The sequence below is a fragment of the Phacochoerus africanus genome, chromosome 2, assembly GCF_016906955.1.
Source record: "Phacochoerus africanus isolate WHEZ1 chromosome 2, ROS_Pafr_v1, whole genome shotgun sequence".
In the NCBI taxonomy this organism is placed as follows: domain Eukaryota; kingdom Metazoa; phylum Chordata; class Mammalia; order Artiodactyla; family Suidae; genus Phacochoerus; species Phacochoerus africanus.
The window spans coordinates 154,872,628-154,893,297 of NC_062545.1; the positions used below are offsets into that span (position 1 = coordinate 154,872,628).

The 20,670-nt window shown below is 40.3% G+C and overlaps 1 long non-coding RNA gene across 1 annotated transcript; it reads right to left on the reverse strand.

The window, feature by feature from the left end:
* Positions 1-1,119: 1,119 nt before the first annotated feature.
* On the reverse strand, positions 1,120-18,994 carry LOC125119666 (uncharacterized). The gene is made up of 5 exons (XR_007133139.1): positions 17,217-18,994; positions 15,579-15,687; positions 13,574-13,683; positions 11,619-11,688; positions 1,120-1,149 (listed from the first exon to the last, which is right to left on the reverse strand). It is a non-coding gene; the product is annotated as an uncharacterized LOC125119666 (long non-coding RNA).
* Between the last annotated feature and the right edge of the window lie 1,676 nt (positions 18,995-20,670).

Consider the following 20,670-nt stretch of genomic DNA (forward strand, 5'->3'; position numbering starts at 1 on the left):
AAGCTGTTACCACTTTTCACTTTTGTCGTAAGATGCCTCTGCTAGGCATCTAACACAACACCCTACATGGCACTCAAATCCCACATCTAAGCTACATAGCCCAGCACTGACTCATAACCCTCTCTGGGAAAAACAAGACATTGTGAAAAGGTTATCTTGATGATTTGTCCCCAGTGCATCAGGAAGTGAAGGTAGAGAGAAACTCGGTGCATAAGCAGACAGAGCACATGCACCAAACCTCCTTAGGGTTTGCCTGTCACACTTGGAGTCAGCTCCTCAGTGTGACGCAAATGGCACTGGGCTGGACTTCACCAGGAGACAAACTGCTTCTGTTCTATTGAGCAACTCTCTTATTCAGGGGAAGCCATAAATAATCTAAGATATACTTTATAGGTTACCCATCACAATATCATGTTACTACAATTCATTTAATCCTCACAATTAACACTATTGAGGAGTTTGCTGATGTATTTTTTGTGACATCCATCTGAACTCATCAGGCTGGCAAGTAATTAGATTCATCTTCCCTGATGATACCAGCATTCTATTTGGAGAAGGAAAGGGAAAGGAAAAAGAAGAGAACTAGTGCTCATCCATACTGCTGCCTTCTGGGAACTGCAAGTTGTCACCAAAGAAATAAAGCCAGATAATATATCTGGAGGAAATCATAATTCAAAAGGAAACATGTACCCCAATGTTCATAGCAGCACTATTCACAACAGCCAAGACATGGAAGCAACCTAAATGTCCACTGACAGAGGGAGGAATGGATAAAGAAGGTGTGGTATATATACATATATACACAATGGAATATTATTCAGCCATAAAAAAGAATGAAATAATGGCATTTGCAGCAGCATGGAGGAACCTAGAGATTATCATACTAAGTGAAGTAAGTCAGACAGAGAAAGACAAATACATGTGGCATCTAAAAAAAAGATACATATGAACTTATTTATAAAACAGAAACAGATCATAGACATAGAAAACAAACTTATGATTACCAAAGGTGAAATGTGAGAGAAGGGATAAATTAAGAGTTTAACATATACATACAACTGTGTATAAAATAGGTAACCAACAAGGACCTACCGTATAGCACAGGGATCTCTACTCAATATTCTGTAATAATTTATATGGGAAGAGAATCTGAAAAATAATGAATATATGTATAACTGAATCTCTTTGCTGTACACCTGAAACTAATACAACATTGTAAATCAGCTATGTTCCAATGTAAAATAAAATATTTTTAAAAATAATTTTTTTGGAGATACTGTCATAGCTCAGTGGAAATGAATCTGACTAGCATCCATGAGGATGCATGTTTGATCCCTGGCCTCACTCAGTGGGTTAAGGATCCGGCATTGCCATGAGCTGTGGTATAGGTCACAGGCATGGCCCAGATCTGGCATTGCTGTGGCTGTGGCAAAGGCCAGCAGCTACAGCTCCCATTCATCCCCTAGCCTGGGAAACTCCATATGCCTTGGATGTGGCCTAAAAAGACAAAATACAAAAAAAAAAAAAAAAGTCATTTTTCTTTTTAAGGTCATACCCACAGCATATAGAAGTTCCCAGGCTACAGGTCAAATCAGAGCTGCAGCTGCAGGCCTACATCACAGCCACAGCAATGCCAGATTTGAGACGGATCTTCAACCTACACCACAGCTCATGGCAACACCAGATCCTTGACCCACTGAGCAAGGCCAAAGATCAAACCCATATCCCCATGGATACTAGTCAGGTTCATTACTGCTGAGCCACAATAGGAACTCCCTTAAAAAAATAAAAAATAAAAAATAAAAGGGCAAACTGGGCCATAGGTGCTTCCACAGTTTGAATTAGCTTCAGCTCAAGCCAGCAATGGAGTAATATGAAAATACAGATAAGGGAAGCAGGAGGGAAGCAGGAAATTAACCAGACTGTCTCTCCCTAAAATTAATCTATCATTGAAACAACCACTTTCCTTATAAAAGAGGTGTATACCTGATTGCCTAGATGTTTTAAAGCAATAAAATTCTAACAATCATTTTGAAAAAAAGAAATAAAGCCAGATAGAATAATAAATTTCCTAGGTAAACAGAAGTGTGATGGGACCAGCTTTCTGTTTTACACAGATCAGGTTGGATACAACACGGGGAATAATTTAGAAAGCAGATTAGAAGCAGGGAAAACTTTTTTTTTTTTTGCTTTTTTTTTTTAGGGCCACACCAGCGGCATATGGAGGATCCCTGGCTAGGGGTCGGATCAGAGCTACAGCTGCCAGCCACAGCCACAGCCACAACCACAGCAATGCAGGATCCAAGCCACCTCTGTGACCCACACCACAGCTCACAGGAATGCCAAATCCTTAACCCGCTGAGCAAGGCCAGGGATCGAACCCTCAACCTCATGGTTCCTAGTCAGATTCTTTTCTGTTGCGCCATGACAGGAACTCCAGGGAGAACTTTTAAGAGACTGGTTATTATTTTCTGCTCTGTCCCCTTGGTTCAAGTCTAGTTTTTTGGGTTTTTTGTTTTTTTTTTTTTGTATCTCACACTGCCCTAGGCCATTTGCATCACCACCTGCATCTCATACTTAACATATTTAAAGGCAAACTTATCATCATCCTCACAAAGTCAAATATATATGACCTTGGTCACTCAAAATCGCAACCCCCATCCCCATGGCATTTCCATCCCCTGACCCTGATTTGCCCTTTCTCCTTCTAGCACACTATGCAATTTACTTTTTATGATGTTTACTATCTGATCTCTTTGCCAAATGAAAGCTCTGAAGGTAAGATTTTTCATCTGTTGTGAATTTCGAACAGAAGAGTAACAGGACTGACTTGGATTTTAAGAGGATGACTACCAGGAAGCATTGCAAGACCACTGTACTTTTGTGGTCATGGATTTAGAATAAACCAGTCAACCCAGGTGTGGGTTTACATCAAGTCACAGCCAGTGGTAAATGTGCAGAGAAATGAAAGTGGATGTTTGCATTTTCCAAGACAGCACGAGGAAGGGCAGGGTGTGAGGCTGGGGTGTGAAACTCCAGAGAGCACTCACAGAATGCTACTTGGACCCAATGAGGAGTAAGGTTAGAAAAATAGTTCTCCCAGTTTGCAGGTAGATACCTCCCCCAACCCCGAGACACAGATATGTGTCCTGACCCAGAGATGAAGTCTACCAAACACAAATTAGTACCAGAATTCCCATCTCCTTCCAATGACAAAGTTGTAAGAGAGCATATTCACTTATTTTTACATGTGCTTAATTTTCCCCAACTAGACTGCAAACTTTTTTTTTTTTCTTTGTGGGCTGCCTCAAAGCATATAGGGGTTCCCAGCCCGGGATCAGATCCGAGCCACAGTTGCAAACTATGCTATAGCTGCAGCAACACTGGATCCTTTAGCTCACTATGCTGGATCCTTTAACTCACTGTGCCAGGCCAGGGATTGAACATGAGTCCTGACGCTACAGAGACAGTGCTGATCCTGTTGCACCACGGCGGTAACTCCTAGTGTGAGCTTTGAAGTGAACAGTGCTATTTCTTTTGTGTCTGTTTCCTCTAAAGCATAGGTTTTTGGCATTTGCTGCTTTGGAATCACCTGGGACATTTAAATGTTGTGACATCTGGTCCACCTCTAGAGAAGTGATGTAACTGACCTGGAGTGCAGCCTGGTATCGATTGGGTTCTTAAGAAACCCCTGGTGATTCTAATGGGCACTAAGTTTGAAAACCTCTACATTGTATCACAGTGCCTCATATATAGTAAGTACTGGATAAATGATTGTTGAAAAGATTCATAAACAGACTGGGAAAGTAGAAAATTTCTAGCTAATTCCCTCAAGTATATTTCTCCAATAAGTCATCCTGGACACCTACTTCTGTAAAGTTAAGCTTCTTGAAATTCCACTTTCAAACTCTGTCTTGAAAAGTTCCTGTATTTCCCTATTATCTGCAACACTGGTTTATACACTTTGGTTCATGAACTGGAGAATATAAGGAACTTTAAAAGATTGCAGATTCTAGGACCCTGGGACTCACCAAGTTTCTAGGGTAGTCAGCTAGAGGCCCAAGAAACCGAATTTTGATAAAGCTCCCTAGTGATCCTAATACATTCCAGGAGAGAATGGTTCATCTATAAGATAAAGTCCAAGCTCCTTCCCCAGTTTGTCAGAGTTCTCCACAATATGCTACTATCTGATTTATTATTCCTCATTTATCTCTCTATAATTTCAACCCACATCTTTCCCAGGAAAAGAAGTCAATGCTCATCTTTACAATACCTGCTCCCACCTATGCTTGTTCTACGTTCCTTCCAGCCAGCTCTTCATTCCTCTAGGCCTGTTCCTAAATCCATCCATTTCCCTGGCCTGGCCCAAGTCCTGCTACATCTTCCACCAAACCTTCCAGATTATCACAGCCCAGCGAAGTAACCCATCTTTGCCTAAATAAAGTATCACATGCTAATGAAATCACTGCCTTTAACTTGTCATGGAATTATGTGTTGTTGATACAAAGTACCAATCCTCCAAGACAGGCCCATGTTTATACCACTTTTATCTGAACCATACGTGGGACACAAGAGGAGGGAGGAATCCAAGCACAAATTCCCCTTAGTGCTTTCCTCACGCCTTTTTCTGTCACAATTTAATTATCATAAGACGCTTTCAAACACCTTTTAGGAAAGGCGCAGCTATCATGAAATGTGGTAGCGAACGTAATGCAGCTTTTGTTTGTTGCTCTTTTAACTCCCTACTTGCTATCACTGTATTTATAAAGCACCACAGACATGCCAGCGTATGTTAGCTATGGCAATAACATAATTTTCTAAAAGCACACATGCTGTGTGCTATATATGCTTTCTGTGCCTTTTTGTTTTATATTTTCCTTGTGTAATAATATTCATCTCATGTATTTTTACTTCCACTTATGGCTAATTACACTTCCTAGTTCCTATAATCCAAATAATGTTGCTAATACATTTTTTGTTTCCTATTCTCTGATCAAAGGATTTTAGAGATTTTTATTGACCTAACAGCTCCTTGGTGCCCCCGTTTTAATAATAAATCCTCAGTTAGGGGCTTGGCGGGATTCATAAATGTCTAACTTCTTAGTTTTGTGGTAGAATAGAAACATCCAATATAGAGCCTTTTAGTGTCACAGTGGGAAAAACACACTGCACATCACTATTTATCTAGGGGCTACTCAGGAACCAAATCTCTGTTTTATAGTGAGGATTTTGGAGGAAGTTTTTATTGTATTAAAGTCTACTATGTACAAGATGCTATAAGATTTCTTTCTGGTCTGGTGTTTTTTCCCAAAGTTAATGTTTGAAGTCTATTATACATGAGACATATAAACTCCATGACAGCCCGACTCATATTTTCTTATTCAGTGTTTTATCCTATTCAGTGTCCAACACAGAGCCAGTTACTGCAGGTGTGCAATGAATACTTGTTAAGTCCCTGTTTGGCACTGGTAGGTAAGTCAGGAGAGAATAAGAAGGCCTGTGTGATTATCTGAAGCATTAGCTATTTCTATTTTGGAGGCAACCAACTGCAAATTGTCTTGGCCATCACTATCAAGAATGTACATATGGGAGTTTCTGTCATGGCGCAGCGGAAACGAATCCGTCTAGGAACCACGAGGTTGAGGGTTCCATTCCTGACCTCGCTCAGTGGGTTAAGGATCCAGCATTGCTGTGAGCTGTGGTGTAGCTCGCAGACATGGCTTGGATCTGGCATTGCTGTGGCTGTGGCCGTGGCGTAGGCTGGCAGCAACAGTTCCAATTCAACTCTTAGCCTGGGAACCTCCATATGCCATGGATGCGGCCCTAAAAAAGACAAAAGACAAAAAAAAAAGAATGTACATATATATTTGTGTGAACTTTGAAAGCAGAATATTCTATGTAAATTCAAAAAAAAAAAAAAATCAGGTCCTGAGCACCTAACAATTGACTATGCAGAGGAGAACACTCTGTGTGTGTATGTGCACACACTTGTGTGTGGTGTCTTGTGTTTTTAATTACTGGCCAGAGAATACTATATTTGCTTAGTATGAAGAAGTTTCAGGATACATAAGCCCAGAAAGCAGGGTTAAAACCATAAGAGAGAAAAACAGGGATAGCAGGCCTGTTCTGCATAAGAAAGGAAGAGGAATGTGGATGAATTGAAGAGAAAGGTGGAAGGGAGAGGAAGACAAGAGAACTGGTTAACCCCTAGAGACTGGGGGAAGTTTATGTGAGAAATTCCCAGCAGCAAGAAGGCTGAAAGGCTTTCTAAGTCATGTCTAACATTCAATTTTAATTTCCATGCTTTCTTTGACAGAAACCTCCACATTCACCCCAAAGCACTCTATCATTTGTTACAGTGAAACTGATTTAGGTCTTGTACCCACAAGGAAATGAATCATCAAGTCCAGGAGGGCAGTGTAAAAAAAATAAAGCAGAGAATAAAGACAAAGGCCAAGTTCTACGTGTGAGGCAGCAGGGAAAGACTGAGTATGAAGGGACTGGGAGGCCAGGCAGCCTCAATTATGAAAATTTCAGGACTTTGCAAGAGAGTTGGGAAGGGCTTTCAACAAACTGAGACAGGGACTCTCAGCTCCTTTTATTAACATCACAAAGGCAGCTAGGTGGCCCCAAAAGACATCTGGGTTCCAATTCTCTAGCTCACAGCTGTGAGGGTCACCAAATGCCACACACAGAATCAGGATTTTATAAATGGAAGGCCAGCATCTCCTCATGCCTGTGAGGAGGCATGGGACATGCAGATGGAAGTTTCTTTTGTCAGCTCCTGGAGTGTTTTGAACACTCCAGTGCAACTCTGAACAAATGTTTTCTGCTCCTTTTATGTCTAGTTTGTCAGTGAATAAAATAGAAGAGCTTCTCCAGTGTCGTAGATCCTTCTATCATGGTCCTCAATAACTCTTGATGCTTCATTCGTTTCTTTAGTAAATATGTATTTAGCATCGACAATGGCCAGATACTGTTCAAATTGCAAGTAATGAACAAAAAATAGCACCTGCTCAAAGGGAGCTTAAATCCAGAACAATAGTTCCAAGGTCTGGCTTCTTTCAGAATTATCAGGTAAGCTTTACAAAAAGTTAAGATTTCAAAGAACCCATTGTAGATCTATTATATCAGTAATCTCCTTTCAATCTCTGTATCTTTCAGATTGTTAATAAACAAGAGTAGATGGGTTGAGAGACAAAACAGTAAATTAGAATAGGAAGAATGCCATAACCACTTTTCCAGAGATATGATTACAGCATGTCACCTGAAGATTGGCCAAGTTCAGGGAGGAAACCTTCACAAAATCCTGCCCATTAACCATGATGAAATAGCACTTCACAATTGCCAGGATGGCATAATCAAAATGATGGACAGTAGCAAGTGTTGACAAGGATGTAGAGAAAACTGATCCCTCATACACCACTGGTGGGAATGGAAAATGGTGTAGCCCCTTTGGGAAACAGTATAGCAGCTTCTCAAAAAGTTAATGTAGAGTTACCATATATCCCAGCAATTCCACTCATAGGCATACACCTATGATGTCTGAAAATAACATCCACACAAAAATTTTCACATAAATGTTCATAGCAGCATTATTCACAGGCAAAAAAAATTAGAAACAACTCACAAGTCTATCAATTTGATGAATCAGTAAAGAAAATGGTGTGTGTGTATATATACATATATATATATATACATTCAAAGGAATATTATTCAGCTATACAAAACAATGAAGGCACAACAAAAGAAACTATTAACAAAAATGAAAAGGCAGAAGATATTTGCAAATTATATATCTGATAAATTAATATCCAAAATATACAAAGAACCTTACACTAGAAAAGAAATTTATAATCCAATTTAAAGTGGGCAGAGGATCTGAATAGACATTTTTCCAAGGAAGACATACACATGGTCAACAGGTATATGAAAAGATGTTCAACATCACTAATCATCAGGGAAATGAAAAGTATAATGAGATATCACCTCATACCTCTTAGAATGGCTATTATCAAGAAAGCAAGAAATAACAAGTGTTGGCAAGGATGTGGAGAAAAGAGAACCTTGTAGACTATTGAGGGGAATGTAAATTGGTGTACCCACTACGGAAGACAGTACAGAGGTTCCTCAAAGAACTAAAAATAGAACTACCATATGATTCAGCAATTATATTTCTAGGTATTTATTCAAAGAAAATGAAAACACTAACTTGAAAAAGATATATGATATATATATGATATGATATGATATGATATATGATATATATGATATATCTTGAAAAAGATATATGTACCCCTATATTCGTAGTAACAGTATTTACAATAGCCAATATATGACAGCAACCTAAGTGTCCACTGGTGGATGACTGGATAAAGGCAATGTGGCACACACACACACACACACACACACACACACACACACACACACACAGAGGAATCTTACTCAGCCATATAGAGAATAAAAGCCTACTATCTGCAACAACATGGTGGACCTTGAGGGCATTATGCTAAATGAAATAGGTCAGAGAGAGAAAGATAAATACTGTATGATTTCACTTGTATGTAGAACCTAAAAAACAAAACCAAAATATTTTTAAAAACCCCATAAATTCAGAGATACAGAGAACAGATTGCTGGTTGCCGGAGGCAAAAGCTGGGGGGCGGGTGCAAAATGAGTGAAGGGAGTCAAAAGGTAAAAACTATAACTTTCAGTTATAAAATAAATAAGTGATAGGAATGTAATGTACAGCACGGTGACTATAGTTAATAATACTGTATTTCATGTCTGAAAGTTGCTAAGATAGTAAATCTTAAAAGATCTCTTCACAGGAAAAATACTCCGTAACTCTGTATGGTGACGAATGTTAACTACAGTTACTGTGGTGATCATTTCACAATAAACACAAGTATGGAATCATTATGTTATATCCCTAAAACTAATACAATGTTGCATGTTAAATATACCTTAATTCAAAAAAAAAAAAAGGAATGGAAGATGGAGATATGCTAGAACACGAATGAACCTTGAAAACAGGTTAGGTGAAAGAAGGTCAGGTGAAAGAAGCAAGTCACCAAAGTCAACATACTGTATGATTACGCTTTAAGAATTGTATCCAGAACATAAGGAGGAAGATAGGAAATGAGTAGTCACCAGGGTTGAGAGGAAGATGGAGTGGGGAGTGACTGTTAATGGATATGGGGTTTTGGGGGTGAGGCTGATGAAAAGGTTCTGAAATTAGATGGTCATGATTGTATAACCTTGTGAATATACTAAAACCACTGAATTGCTCATTTTAAAAGGGTGGATATTATGGCAAGTGAACTATATCACAATTCAAAATATATATTTAAAAAATTTTAATGGTATCGTAAAACAATAATCCTGCCATTGATTATAGAAGGAAATAATTAAGTGGGGGGGGGGAGTTCTTGAATTATAAACTAAATTTTAAGGGCAGGGATTTTGTCTTATTCTTCTGTGTGAGCCTGGGGGTGAACATGCTTCCTAGCCAATATACTCTACCTTTGCATAAATTGCTTCTCATTATCAGTTAAGGAAAATGTAAAGTCATCCAAATGATGAAGAATTATTGGTCTATTTGACTGAAAAATTCAGATTTAGACTTCAGGTAAAGCTTGATTATCAAGGACCCAATTAATTTCCATACCCCACTTCTGCACTTCAGACAACTTTGACCTCTGACTAGATTCCTTCTTGCTCCTAATATAGCGGTCAGTACTTTCTAGAGCTACAAGCTTCCTCGATTCAGTCCCTGGTAGCTTAGGTAAAGTCCAGGAAATGATAACTATTCGTCTTTATTGGGCTGATTTAGGTCTTGCACCATTATAATCATTGATTTCAGCAGGACAGTGTCAGAGATTAAGGCAAAGAGGTTGAGCAAAAGGCAAAGCTAAGTTCATTTCCTTGGTGGGAAGAGCGCCTCACATTGAGAAACCAACTAAAAGAAAAAAGGATAGACATGTAGGAATAAAGAGGCATTTATTCCATATTAGGAGGGATTCTAGGCTTTAAGTGCAGATTATTTTGAGGCAAGGGGGCCAAAAATTCCTCCTTTTAGTGGGTCATTTCTTAGGTTTATGTGACAAAGAGCAAGCATGATTTTCTAAGAGATCTCAGGTGAGACACTTGAGGCTCTGTTTGGCTCTAGTGGTGTGCAATTTATGTGCAACCGTAGCACTTGGCAATTATGTCTTTTTTAAAAAACAATTGTAGGCACTTATTGTTTGACCCCTGGATGCTGGGTAGGGTCAATCCCACCAACATGGCTCTTCCATTAGGAAGAAGGAGAGAGGGCTGTCAGAGAGGAAACCAGGTGACATGTACTCTCTGAAATCATGCGCTGAGTGAATGAGAAAGAAAAGACTCTAAGGATGACCTTGACAGCCATGCAAGAAGGAAGATAAAGTATACAGAGATAGGACCGTGGTTGTGTAGAAATCCCTAGACCTCTTAGAAACGGTTTTCTAGACAAGAGACAACTAAAAAATGTGCCAGTTTTACCTTAAGTAATTTATCCATAAATATACACACACCTCCTTTACATTTACAGACTTAAAAAAAAATATTGAAATGCTCTCAGGTAGCAAGATAATTTTTTACTTGCTAACAGGGGTATCTGGGAGTTCACTTTCATGGGAAAGATTCTTTGTGTTGGCAACAGCATACAAAACCCTAGAACAAGAGACTCTCTCAAGGACAAGCATGCAGAGTAAATTCCAAATGACTGAAATTTCACCAAGAAAAGGAGGATAAATAACCAACATTTTCTATCTCCTCATTCTGCAAAGCTATCTTACTTTCTGTCTCCAAAATTTTTCCAAGTTTAAAACTGATTTCTCAATTATGGATTTTTTTTAAAGCATACGGGCAAACACACTCAGAGTTAACAAGTATGTTAAACTGTAAGAGAAAGCCACCCAACAAACCTCAGGATACAAGCTTCGGAGCCAAAGAGGACAATAGCCTATCTCTCCAGCTAGATGGCTCTGTGACCTGAAGCAACTGCCTAAACGCTCTGTCCTGTTTAAGCAACTGCCTAAACCTTTATGTCCTCTGGAAATAAAGGTGACAATATCCCACTAAAGAGCTGCACTGGAGACCAATAGAAATAATGCCTACAAACCACTTAGCCCAGTGTCTAGAAAAAAATTACCCAATTTTTGCTATGTTAAATTATGATAATTCATGGGAAATGTGTTCCAAACACCTGGAGAGCAACCATTTATTTAAAAGTTATTTAATATCCTCCATGGGACTCTAAAATGTATACATCTGAGAAATAAGGTAGAGCTTTCCTCATCTAGCTGATGCAAAAACTGAAGATAGGAGTTCCTATCATCGCTCAGTGGTTTCCATGAAGATGCAGGTTCAAACCCTGGCCTTGCTCAGTGGGTTAAGGATCCTGCATTGCCACAAGCTGCAGTGAAGGTCACAGATGCAGTTCGGATCCAGCATTTCCGTGGCTGTGGTGTAGGCCAGCAACTGCAGCTCCAACTTTACCCCCTAGCCCGGGAACTCCCATATGCTGCAGATGCAGCCCTAAAAAGAAATGAAAAAAAGAAGAAAAAAAAAACTCAAGATAGAAAACAACATACCAGTAGAAATAAATCTGTAGCCGATCCAAAGACCGAATTTCCTTCTAGCAATTGTCCATACAAGCAAAACCTGCCAATGCACAGGAACATTAACCCTCAGAAGCAGAAGAGGATGCACTGACTAACCCTATGGTTTAACTAATAGAATTACCCAGGCCCAATACAGGGCAAAAATCAGGCCAAACAATTTTTTTTTTTTTGGCCCCACTTGCAGCATGCATAAACGCCAAGGCCAGGGATCGAACCCAAGCCACAGCAGTGACAGCTCTGGGTTTTTAACTTGCTAAGCCACCAGGGAACTCTCCAAATAATTTTTTAATGATCTAGTTAGTTAAAATAGATCTCACGGTCTCCTCATAAAATTAATGATTATAAAAGCTCATATATATATATATGTGTATATATATGTGTATATATATATATATACACACACACATACATATGAAATTTCCAGCTATTGTTCTACGAACTTCTCATATATTAATTCATTTCTACATATTGATTCATTCCATATACTAGCTCAATATATGACTTTCCATATACTGACCCCCATCTATTGACTCATGGTCTTCAATACAGCTCTTACAAAAGAGGACACCAGGGAACTGAGCAGTGGGGAGGCCAGCAAGAGCAAGGCTGGGGTGTAAATCCTGGCCATGTGCTCCAGTGTCTGTGCCCCACCATACTTTATGTCCTGCACAGCCCAGTAGGGCAGCCACTAATCACATGCGGCCATATTTAAATTTAAAGTTAACCTTATTTAATTAGAATAAAATAATATTACAAATTCAGTTCTTCAATGGTTCAGTGGCACTAGCCACAGTTCAAGTGCTCTACAGCCACATGTGGCTTGTGGCTTCTACCAGGCAGAACAGATAGAGAACATTTCCATTATCACAGACACTTCTCCTACAGCCCAGGGCTCCTGACCACGACTGATTCACTGCCATGTGGACTCCAGCAATCTGTCCACTTTCCCTGGCTATTGTAATGGTTACACTTGAATTCAAAATATGTTTAGGTTTGGAGTTCCCATTGTGGCTCAGTGGTTAGCGAATCTGCCTAGGAATCACGAGGTTTCCGGTTCGATTCCTGGCCTTTCTCAGTGGGTTAAGGATCCGGCATTGCCGTGAGCTGTGGTGTAGGTTGCAGATGCGGCTCGGATCCCGCGTTGCTGTGGCTCTGGCGTAGGCTAGTGGCTACAGCTCCGATTGGACCCCTAGCCTGGGAACCTCCATATGCCATGGGAGCAGCCCAAGAAATGGCAAAAACACATGCACACACACACACACAAATATATATATATTTAGGTTATCTCATTCTCTTATTGAACAAACAGCTTACTCAGGAACTACATTTCATATACAGCTTCAATATAACACATAGAAGGGTGCAAAGCAATCTTTTAAGACAATGATTTTGTATCCACACAATCCAAAAATTGAGCTCATGTAAGAGTCAAGAAAAGGCAGCCACATGCAGAGGGGCACTGTTGGTGCAAATCTTGCAGTCGAATCAAACTGCACCATGTTGTGATGTTCTATCCCTATCCAAAGTCAAGAGCCCCAAAAGTAACAGAAATGCCAGATGACTGTCAGCAGTTTGCCATCAACATCTTTTCTGTCTACTCTTCTCTCCATCTTCCACTCTTGTACTTTGTTTCTTCTTTTGTTCTAACTCCCTCTGAAAGTACCACAGCCCTTTCAGGATTCTAGTCTTCCAGGATCTATTAGGAGAATTAGGGAGTGTGTTCTTCCTTTAAAACTCCCCCTCCTTCTCTTTTTCCACCTCCTTTTCCTGTTTTTCATTGACAGCAGCTGCCATAATTCAGAACCTATTGTATGCCAAAACCCTGAGCAATGTGCCTTATTCTGTTATTCTGTTAACCTCAGAACAACCTCATCTGGTAGGATTATAAACCCAATTTAGAGAGAGAAAACCAAAGTGTAACTTACCCAGGCCAGAAGTGAAGTCTGGATGTGGATTCAAGACCATGTGCCTCCAAGACTATGTTCTTTATCTGAAGTAGGCCATCCTCAAGTCAGGATCACCTGCTATAGCTTTACTAAGGGAATAAAACAGACAAAAGTTGGTTTTCATCTTATTCCAGTATAAAATTCAACTATTATTGCGGGGAAATCATTTGATGTCTCTGAATTTCAGTTCCTATTTGTCAGATGAGGAAATGAGGGAGAGGATTTTTGAAGCCCCTTCCAGCTCAAAACTAGAAATCTACCTATATAAGGTTTTTTTTTTTTTTTTTTTGGTCTTTTTAGGGCTGTACCTGTGTCATATGCGTCATATGAGAGTTCCAGGGCTAGGGGTCGGATCAGAGCTACAGCTGCTGGCCTACACCACAACCACAGCAACACCAGATCCGAGCCATATCTGTGACCTATGCTGCAGCTTGAAGCAATGTTGGATCCTTAATCCACTGAGCAAGGCCAGGGATCGTACCTGTACCCACATCCTCATGGATACTAATCGAGTTCTTAACCTGCAAAGCCATAACAGGAATTCCAATATACGTATATTTTAATTTTCCTCCTAAGTATATGATTTTTACCACATTTTAACTGATGACAACTAGCGTTTTCTGGTTGTCACTATGAGCCAGGCATCTGACACACAGCATTTCATTCCATCTTTATCAAAACCTTGGGAGAGGAGTTCCCATCGTGGCGCAGTGGTTTAACAAATCCGACTAGGAACCATGAGGTTTCGGGTTCAATCCCTGCCCTTGCTCAGTGTGTTAAGGATCCAGCTGTGAGCTGTGGTATAGGTCGCAGACGTGGCTCGGATCCCCTGTTCCTGTGGCTATGATGTAGGCCGGCGACTACAGCTCCTTAGACCCCTAGCTTGGGAACCTCCAAATGCCGCAAGGAACAGCCCAAGAAATGGCAAAAAGACAAAACAACAACAACAACAACAACAACAACAAAACCTTGGGAGGTAATTTCCTTGTGGATTAAATTAATTCCATGATGCAGAAATTGAGACTCAGGGCAGGTAATTAACTTGCCTCAACTATGAAGGACAGAGGCTGCACCCAAACTCAAGGTGTTGGCTCTATGGTTGAAGGCTTCACCGACTCCCATGGTCACAAGTCCTCCCCTCCCTGGCCAGAGGCCAGAGGCTAGACTTTCCATAGTGCACAGATTGAGAGTAATAGTGCAGAAATACACTGACTCTCAAGAAAGAATATAGAACAGAAAAAAAAAAAAAAAACAATCAAACATATTTTGAGAACCAGCCTCCTAATAGTCTTTGATGCAGCAGGCATATTCAGCTTTCACCTGGCTCATTTAGTCTACAGAATCAACTTCCATTTGTGAATTAAGTTGACTTCCATGGACTCTTCAAAAAAAAAAATCATATGACAAACACTGATTGTAGTAGCTCCATGAAGCTTAAAATCCCTAATATGGTTTTTTAAATTGGCATTTCTCCCTACAAGTTTAATAGTAATCATTTTTAAGTGTGGGCAAATCATGGCTCAGTAATATTATCAACAAATGAACCTTTGGCACCATAACTGCCTAAAGTCCAAAGATACTAAAAGCCTTATATAGGACCTGAGCCCTTCCCATATTTGGCAAACAACAGTGGGTTGCAGGGGCAATTAAGATGTTTCTAGAACTATTGCTCATTATTCTCTTGGGCTAGGATCTCTCCTCATGTAATTATGTAAGGCTATAAACTATTTGTTTTCTTATTAGCTTAATCCAGTGCATCATATGAAAATTCCTCTTGTGGAGTGAATATATGGATAGATACTTCATGAAGCAAATATACTAATATTTTAATTATAGAATATAAGTGGTGGTTATATGAATGTTTACTGTATAATTCTTTCAATTTTTGGATTTGAAAGTTTTTAGAATACAACATTGGGAGAAAAATCCCTCTTATAAAATGTTTCATTATTCTACAGATACTTATGGGCCCTTTACTACATACCTGGCACTAGTATATGCTGAACAAGGAGCTTTCAGTTCAGTGCAACAATCCTGCAGCAATGGCTTAGGCTAGACTTGGAACCCAAAGCAGAGAACCAGATATTCTTTCACTTGAAACAGAAAAAACCCAGCCTGAGAAGTGAGCCAATCAGACAGTTGAATGAATTTAAAAGTCAATCAGAAAACTCCTCACCCACTACTACCCCCTCCCACAACCTCCAGTCCACTTCCCCAGTCCCACCCTAAGGGGAAATCTCTCCCAAATAGGACACTGACCAAAGACTGAAATTTCTTCCTTTGACTTCATAAAACTCTGCCCTTTCAAATCCCTTTGCGTCTTTAGCAGGAGTCATCCCATAGTAGCTGACTCCCTCACTGCAGGAAACTCTGGATATAGACTCTGATGAACTCTATGGGAGGCCTTTGACCTTTTGATAGTCTTCAACTGCCAACATCTACAAGCTTAGTTAAAATCAGGTGTGACAACTTTTCAAAAACAAATATGGCACCTCTACTTGTTTCCCTCATATCGCCAGTCTCTTCTTTTATGTAGTCTGATTTTAAGAGAGACAGGGATAAAACCGCAGGCTGCTTGCCCCCCATGTCACATAATCAATCCAAGGTGCCTCCTTGGGGGCATCTTACTTGGGAAGGTCATCTGCATCCTGGGCAAACTCGTTGAAAATAGCTGAGTATTCATCAGCATTCGCAAATGCTTTGCCCTCCCAAAGTAAAGGATAAGGAAGTATCAGTGATGGCTGCCTGTGGGCTGCATATCTATTTACTCTGTGAAACAGTAACCTGAATAACCATGACCGAGTCACTCCAGGAGACCCAGTAAAAATCATGGCATTGGTCCATCTGTTTCTATTCAATATCTCCCATCTCACCTGACCAAACACTCAAATACTGAATCCTGACACCTTTTCTCATGAGGTCAAATCAAAGGGATTACCCTCTTTTCCTTAAAATGCTCATAGTTATAAGCTTTGGAAAGAAAGCATGAAGGAAAGGAAGAAAAGGAAGGAGGGAAGGAGGAGGGTAGGGAGAAAAGAAGGAAGAAGTTAACCCTGTTTTATAATCTTGCTGAAGATGGAGAGAGATCCTTGCAAGGAATTATCCTCAACATTTTAATTTTAAAGTTGCCAGTCATGGAGTTTCCATGATGGCTCAGTGGTAATGAACCCAACTAGTATCCATGAGGACATGGGTTCAATTCCTGGCCTGGCTCAGTGGGTTAAGGATCCAACATTGCCACAAGCTGTGGTGTAGCTCACAGACATGGCTTGGATCCTGTGCTGCTGTGGCTGTGGCGTAGGCCAGCAGCTGAAGCTCCAATTCGACCCTTAGCCTGGGAACTTCCATATGCCTCAGGTGCATAAAAAGACAAATAACAAAACAAACCAAAAAAACCCACAATGAAGTTGCCACTCACAATGGCAGATAACACTGTTAGTTTCTTTTTAACACTGCATAGCATTTTTCAGAATTATTGCTGAGCTTCATAGATACTTTCCCTCCAAATTTTCTAACAGGCTTATTATCACTCACTCCTGAATCAACAAATCCTCATGCAAAAGGGAAGGCCTAGCAGTGTAATACCCAGTTAGTGCAATCATCCTTTTTGTCAAAATCTTACCCAGTTGGGTTTTGGAGTTTCACTGTTAGTACAATATTCTGAAATCTAACAGGAGGTATCTGCTTAATATGAGCAACACCCTTCTGACACACTCTTCAGAACTGGCTGACTTGGAGACGACGCATGTCTGTCTGGAGATGTTTGCACAAAGAACCAGGTGAGGTCCTCCAAGATGCCTGTAGGTAGGAAGTTAGAAAAGTGACTTCTAGATTCTTCTAAAAAGGCTTCTAGGACAAAACCTAAATGGAGAAAAAGATGAAAGGAAATAATGAAGGAGGAGAAGAAGTTAGAAAAAAAAATGTTCAACTAAGTACCATGGTTGTGAAAGGCTAACCCCATGAGTCCACCAGCTTGGAATGCCTATCCCATTTTAAGTCCCTTGGAAAAGACCTCCACTCAAGATGCTGTCAGGCTGTACATGCCACACTACCCTGGCTCTGTTTAAATGTACTGGTGACCTATTGGCTGGGACACCATCAGGAGCGTCCCCACAGAACCAGCCAGACAGCCAGATCAGGCACAGCACTAAATGGGTCACCTTGTGACTCAGAAGCTGCTCCCCAGCCTTTACCTTAAATCCTCTGCAGCTTGAGGCAGGGTTAAGAGACCCTGGTTCCCAAGGGGAGGCCAGGCACCCAGGACCTGTGCACCAGATGAAGATCAGACCCCTCTGAAAACTGAATGAACTGGCCCCTCCAAAAGTCCCCTTCTCATCAAATGAACCTTCACGTCTTCACCAAAATTGGTAACAGTTGTAAAACGACACACATAACACAAGAAAACAAATGTCCATTCTGTGCAAGAGTAAACATGACTAGGAAGGCTGCTATAGCTTTACTCAAAAAAGAAAAGAAAATGGTAGTTTGTGTTTGACATTTATCATTTTGACTTGCATTTGTAGTGAGCAATGACCAAGCCCGGGCACCATCCTCTGCTGGACTCTGATAGGTCTGGTCTCCATGGTGCATTGCCTGGGCAATATCGCTTCCCTATTCCATCCTCATCGAAAGAATCTCAGCTCCTGCAGGAAAGGAAATGTGTCCAGAGGGGGAAAAAAGCAGTTGTCAGACTCTACGGCAGCAAATGATCACTGTGGGACTTGGTTCAGGACAACAAGACGTACGTTTACTGGGGTTTCTGGAAATGTTCCAAATTCTCATATAGCCGCTTCTTCCTCCTTATTCTTCCTTCTTTGTTTCTGGAATGCTGACATACTTAGATGCTCAGCCATTATGCACAAAGGACACCAAAGCATAAAGGTGAAATGAGCCTGGCCCTAGAGCAGCTATATTTGCCCCCAAAATGGCCATGTCCACAGTTTTTGCAAGAAAAATGAAACTTCTCATGTGTTTAAGCAGAATCAAAATTCATTCGCTTTCAACTAAATCTATCCCAAGGAGAGAAAGGGGATCAGGAAAGACTAACATTTCCCAAAATGCTTTGGGTTTTATTCACATCAAGTTGTTCTCTTCATTTTCAGATCAAGGAGATACTTTTGGAATAATGTGCTGGTTGCCTCCATGCTTTGTTGCAACCACCTGACATCACTAGAAGGAAGACAGGTGTGAGGTCCTGTCATTTTGGTGATTAAGATAGAACTAAAGGATAGTCAAACTCCATCACACTTGTCCTCCAAGGAGAGCATCTCCTCCTTCAATAGTTTATGAATACAATAAAAACAAAGAGTAATGTCCAGGATAACATGTAAGTCCATGTTTCCTACTTTACTATTAATGGAAGACTATTCTAGAATTAGCTCACAAAGTTTATTGTGTGTGTGCATGTTACCTTACCTTTTGTTAGGCAATGTAATATATATATATATATTACATTGCCTAACAAAAGGTCATCCTATGCCATTCTCCAACTATTTAGAGCAAAAAAATTACAAATTTTGATGTAAAGCATGGACATCAGAGACAATATCTTAAAAAGAGAGATCTACGTACTTCAGATGAATTCCAGCTGTCGGAGGACCTATAGCAAACATGTTTTGAGCAGAAAACTTACAGTCCAGACACCCTTGGTCATTCAGAGCCTAGAAATGAAACTCTTCACACTTGGTTCCTAGAATTCAAACTGCTGCGCCTTTAACTGTGTATCCTCATTTATAAAATCAGTAGGATGGTTGATGGCTACCTGCCTCCTTCACAAGGCAGTTGTGAGAAACAGATTGATGCCAGTACAACTTTTCCCACTCTCTTCTTTAGCTTGCAGTGTTTTGTGGTGCTTTACTGGGTTAATTTCAAAGCAATTTAAATAGACTTGGTCCACCCACTCCTATACTGACTGTCTTTCAAAAATAGTGCAACAAAGGTTGGAACCCCATTTTTCCATGCTAGATGGGAAGTGTCGACTGCTACAGTGGTAAATTTTCCAGAGTCCATTCCCAAGAGTGGGGAGGCTACTGGTAGGCAGTGATGTCTATAAATGAAGGAGAAGTGAGAAAGGAAAAGAGCTGGTTAGTTGCAACAAACACCTTAGTTGGCGATTCCTCCTCCCTTCACCTTGCCTACCTCCTAATGTAGATGCTGAAAAACTGCCTTTTTTAGAGAGGTACTAAAAGGAAAGAGACTTGCTTTTTCCAGCCATCCTTGTAGCTCAGAGAGGCCATGAGACCCCTTCTGCCAAAGAGATGTAGGGCAGAGGGACGTCTGGGGAAGATTTTTGTCCCTGGATAAAAAGAAGAGAGGTATGTGAGAAGAGCTGTCTCTTGCCATCTTGACAGACCTCCCACTTCTGCACTCATGCATGGCCAGGTAAAGACTTGCTCCCTATAGGTGTGGCAACCAGCTGGTGACCATGAAGCATGACCCTACAGATAAAAACCAAACATGCTACAGATGTTGAGGCATAAGGAAGAAAGAGCATGGGACCCCCCCAATAAGTCACGAACCAATCTAGAAACAGTTACCTCTAAACATCTTATTAAGTTTACAATTAATGTCCTTTGGGACACCTAAAAGAACAATACTGACTCAGATTCTGCATTGGGACTTACAAAAAAATTATAGGGGTTCTAAAAATATAACACAAAAGTATCTCAAGAACAAGGCACCAGTAATCCATGGATAACCAGTTTAAACAGCTTGTTAGTTCATGGAAATATTTACCTGGCAGAGTAAGAACTAACTGGAACAATTTCAGGGTTCCTCAGCCTCCAGGTTAATGTAGAATGAATGCCAGATTTCTCTGGAAGGAATTTCACAACACCCTCTTCATTGAGAATGTGCTTACTTGCCTTACAGACACAGCTGAAAAGACCAAGGAAATCCTGAGAATCATTTCTTATATTTATACAGCAAACACCTGGATAAATTGATCATTTTATTTTGTTTTTAAGAATAATGAATCTTTGCAATAGCCTACCATTTTAGAGGGAAAAGATACAAAGGACATGAAATTAAGTGATACCTAATATATCATAGTCAAAATGTAGCCCCATTTAAGACAG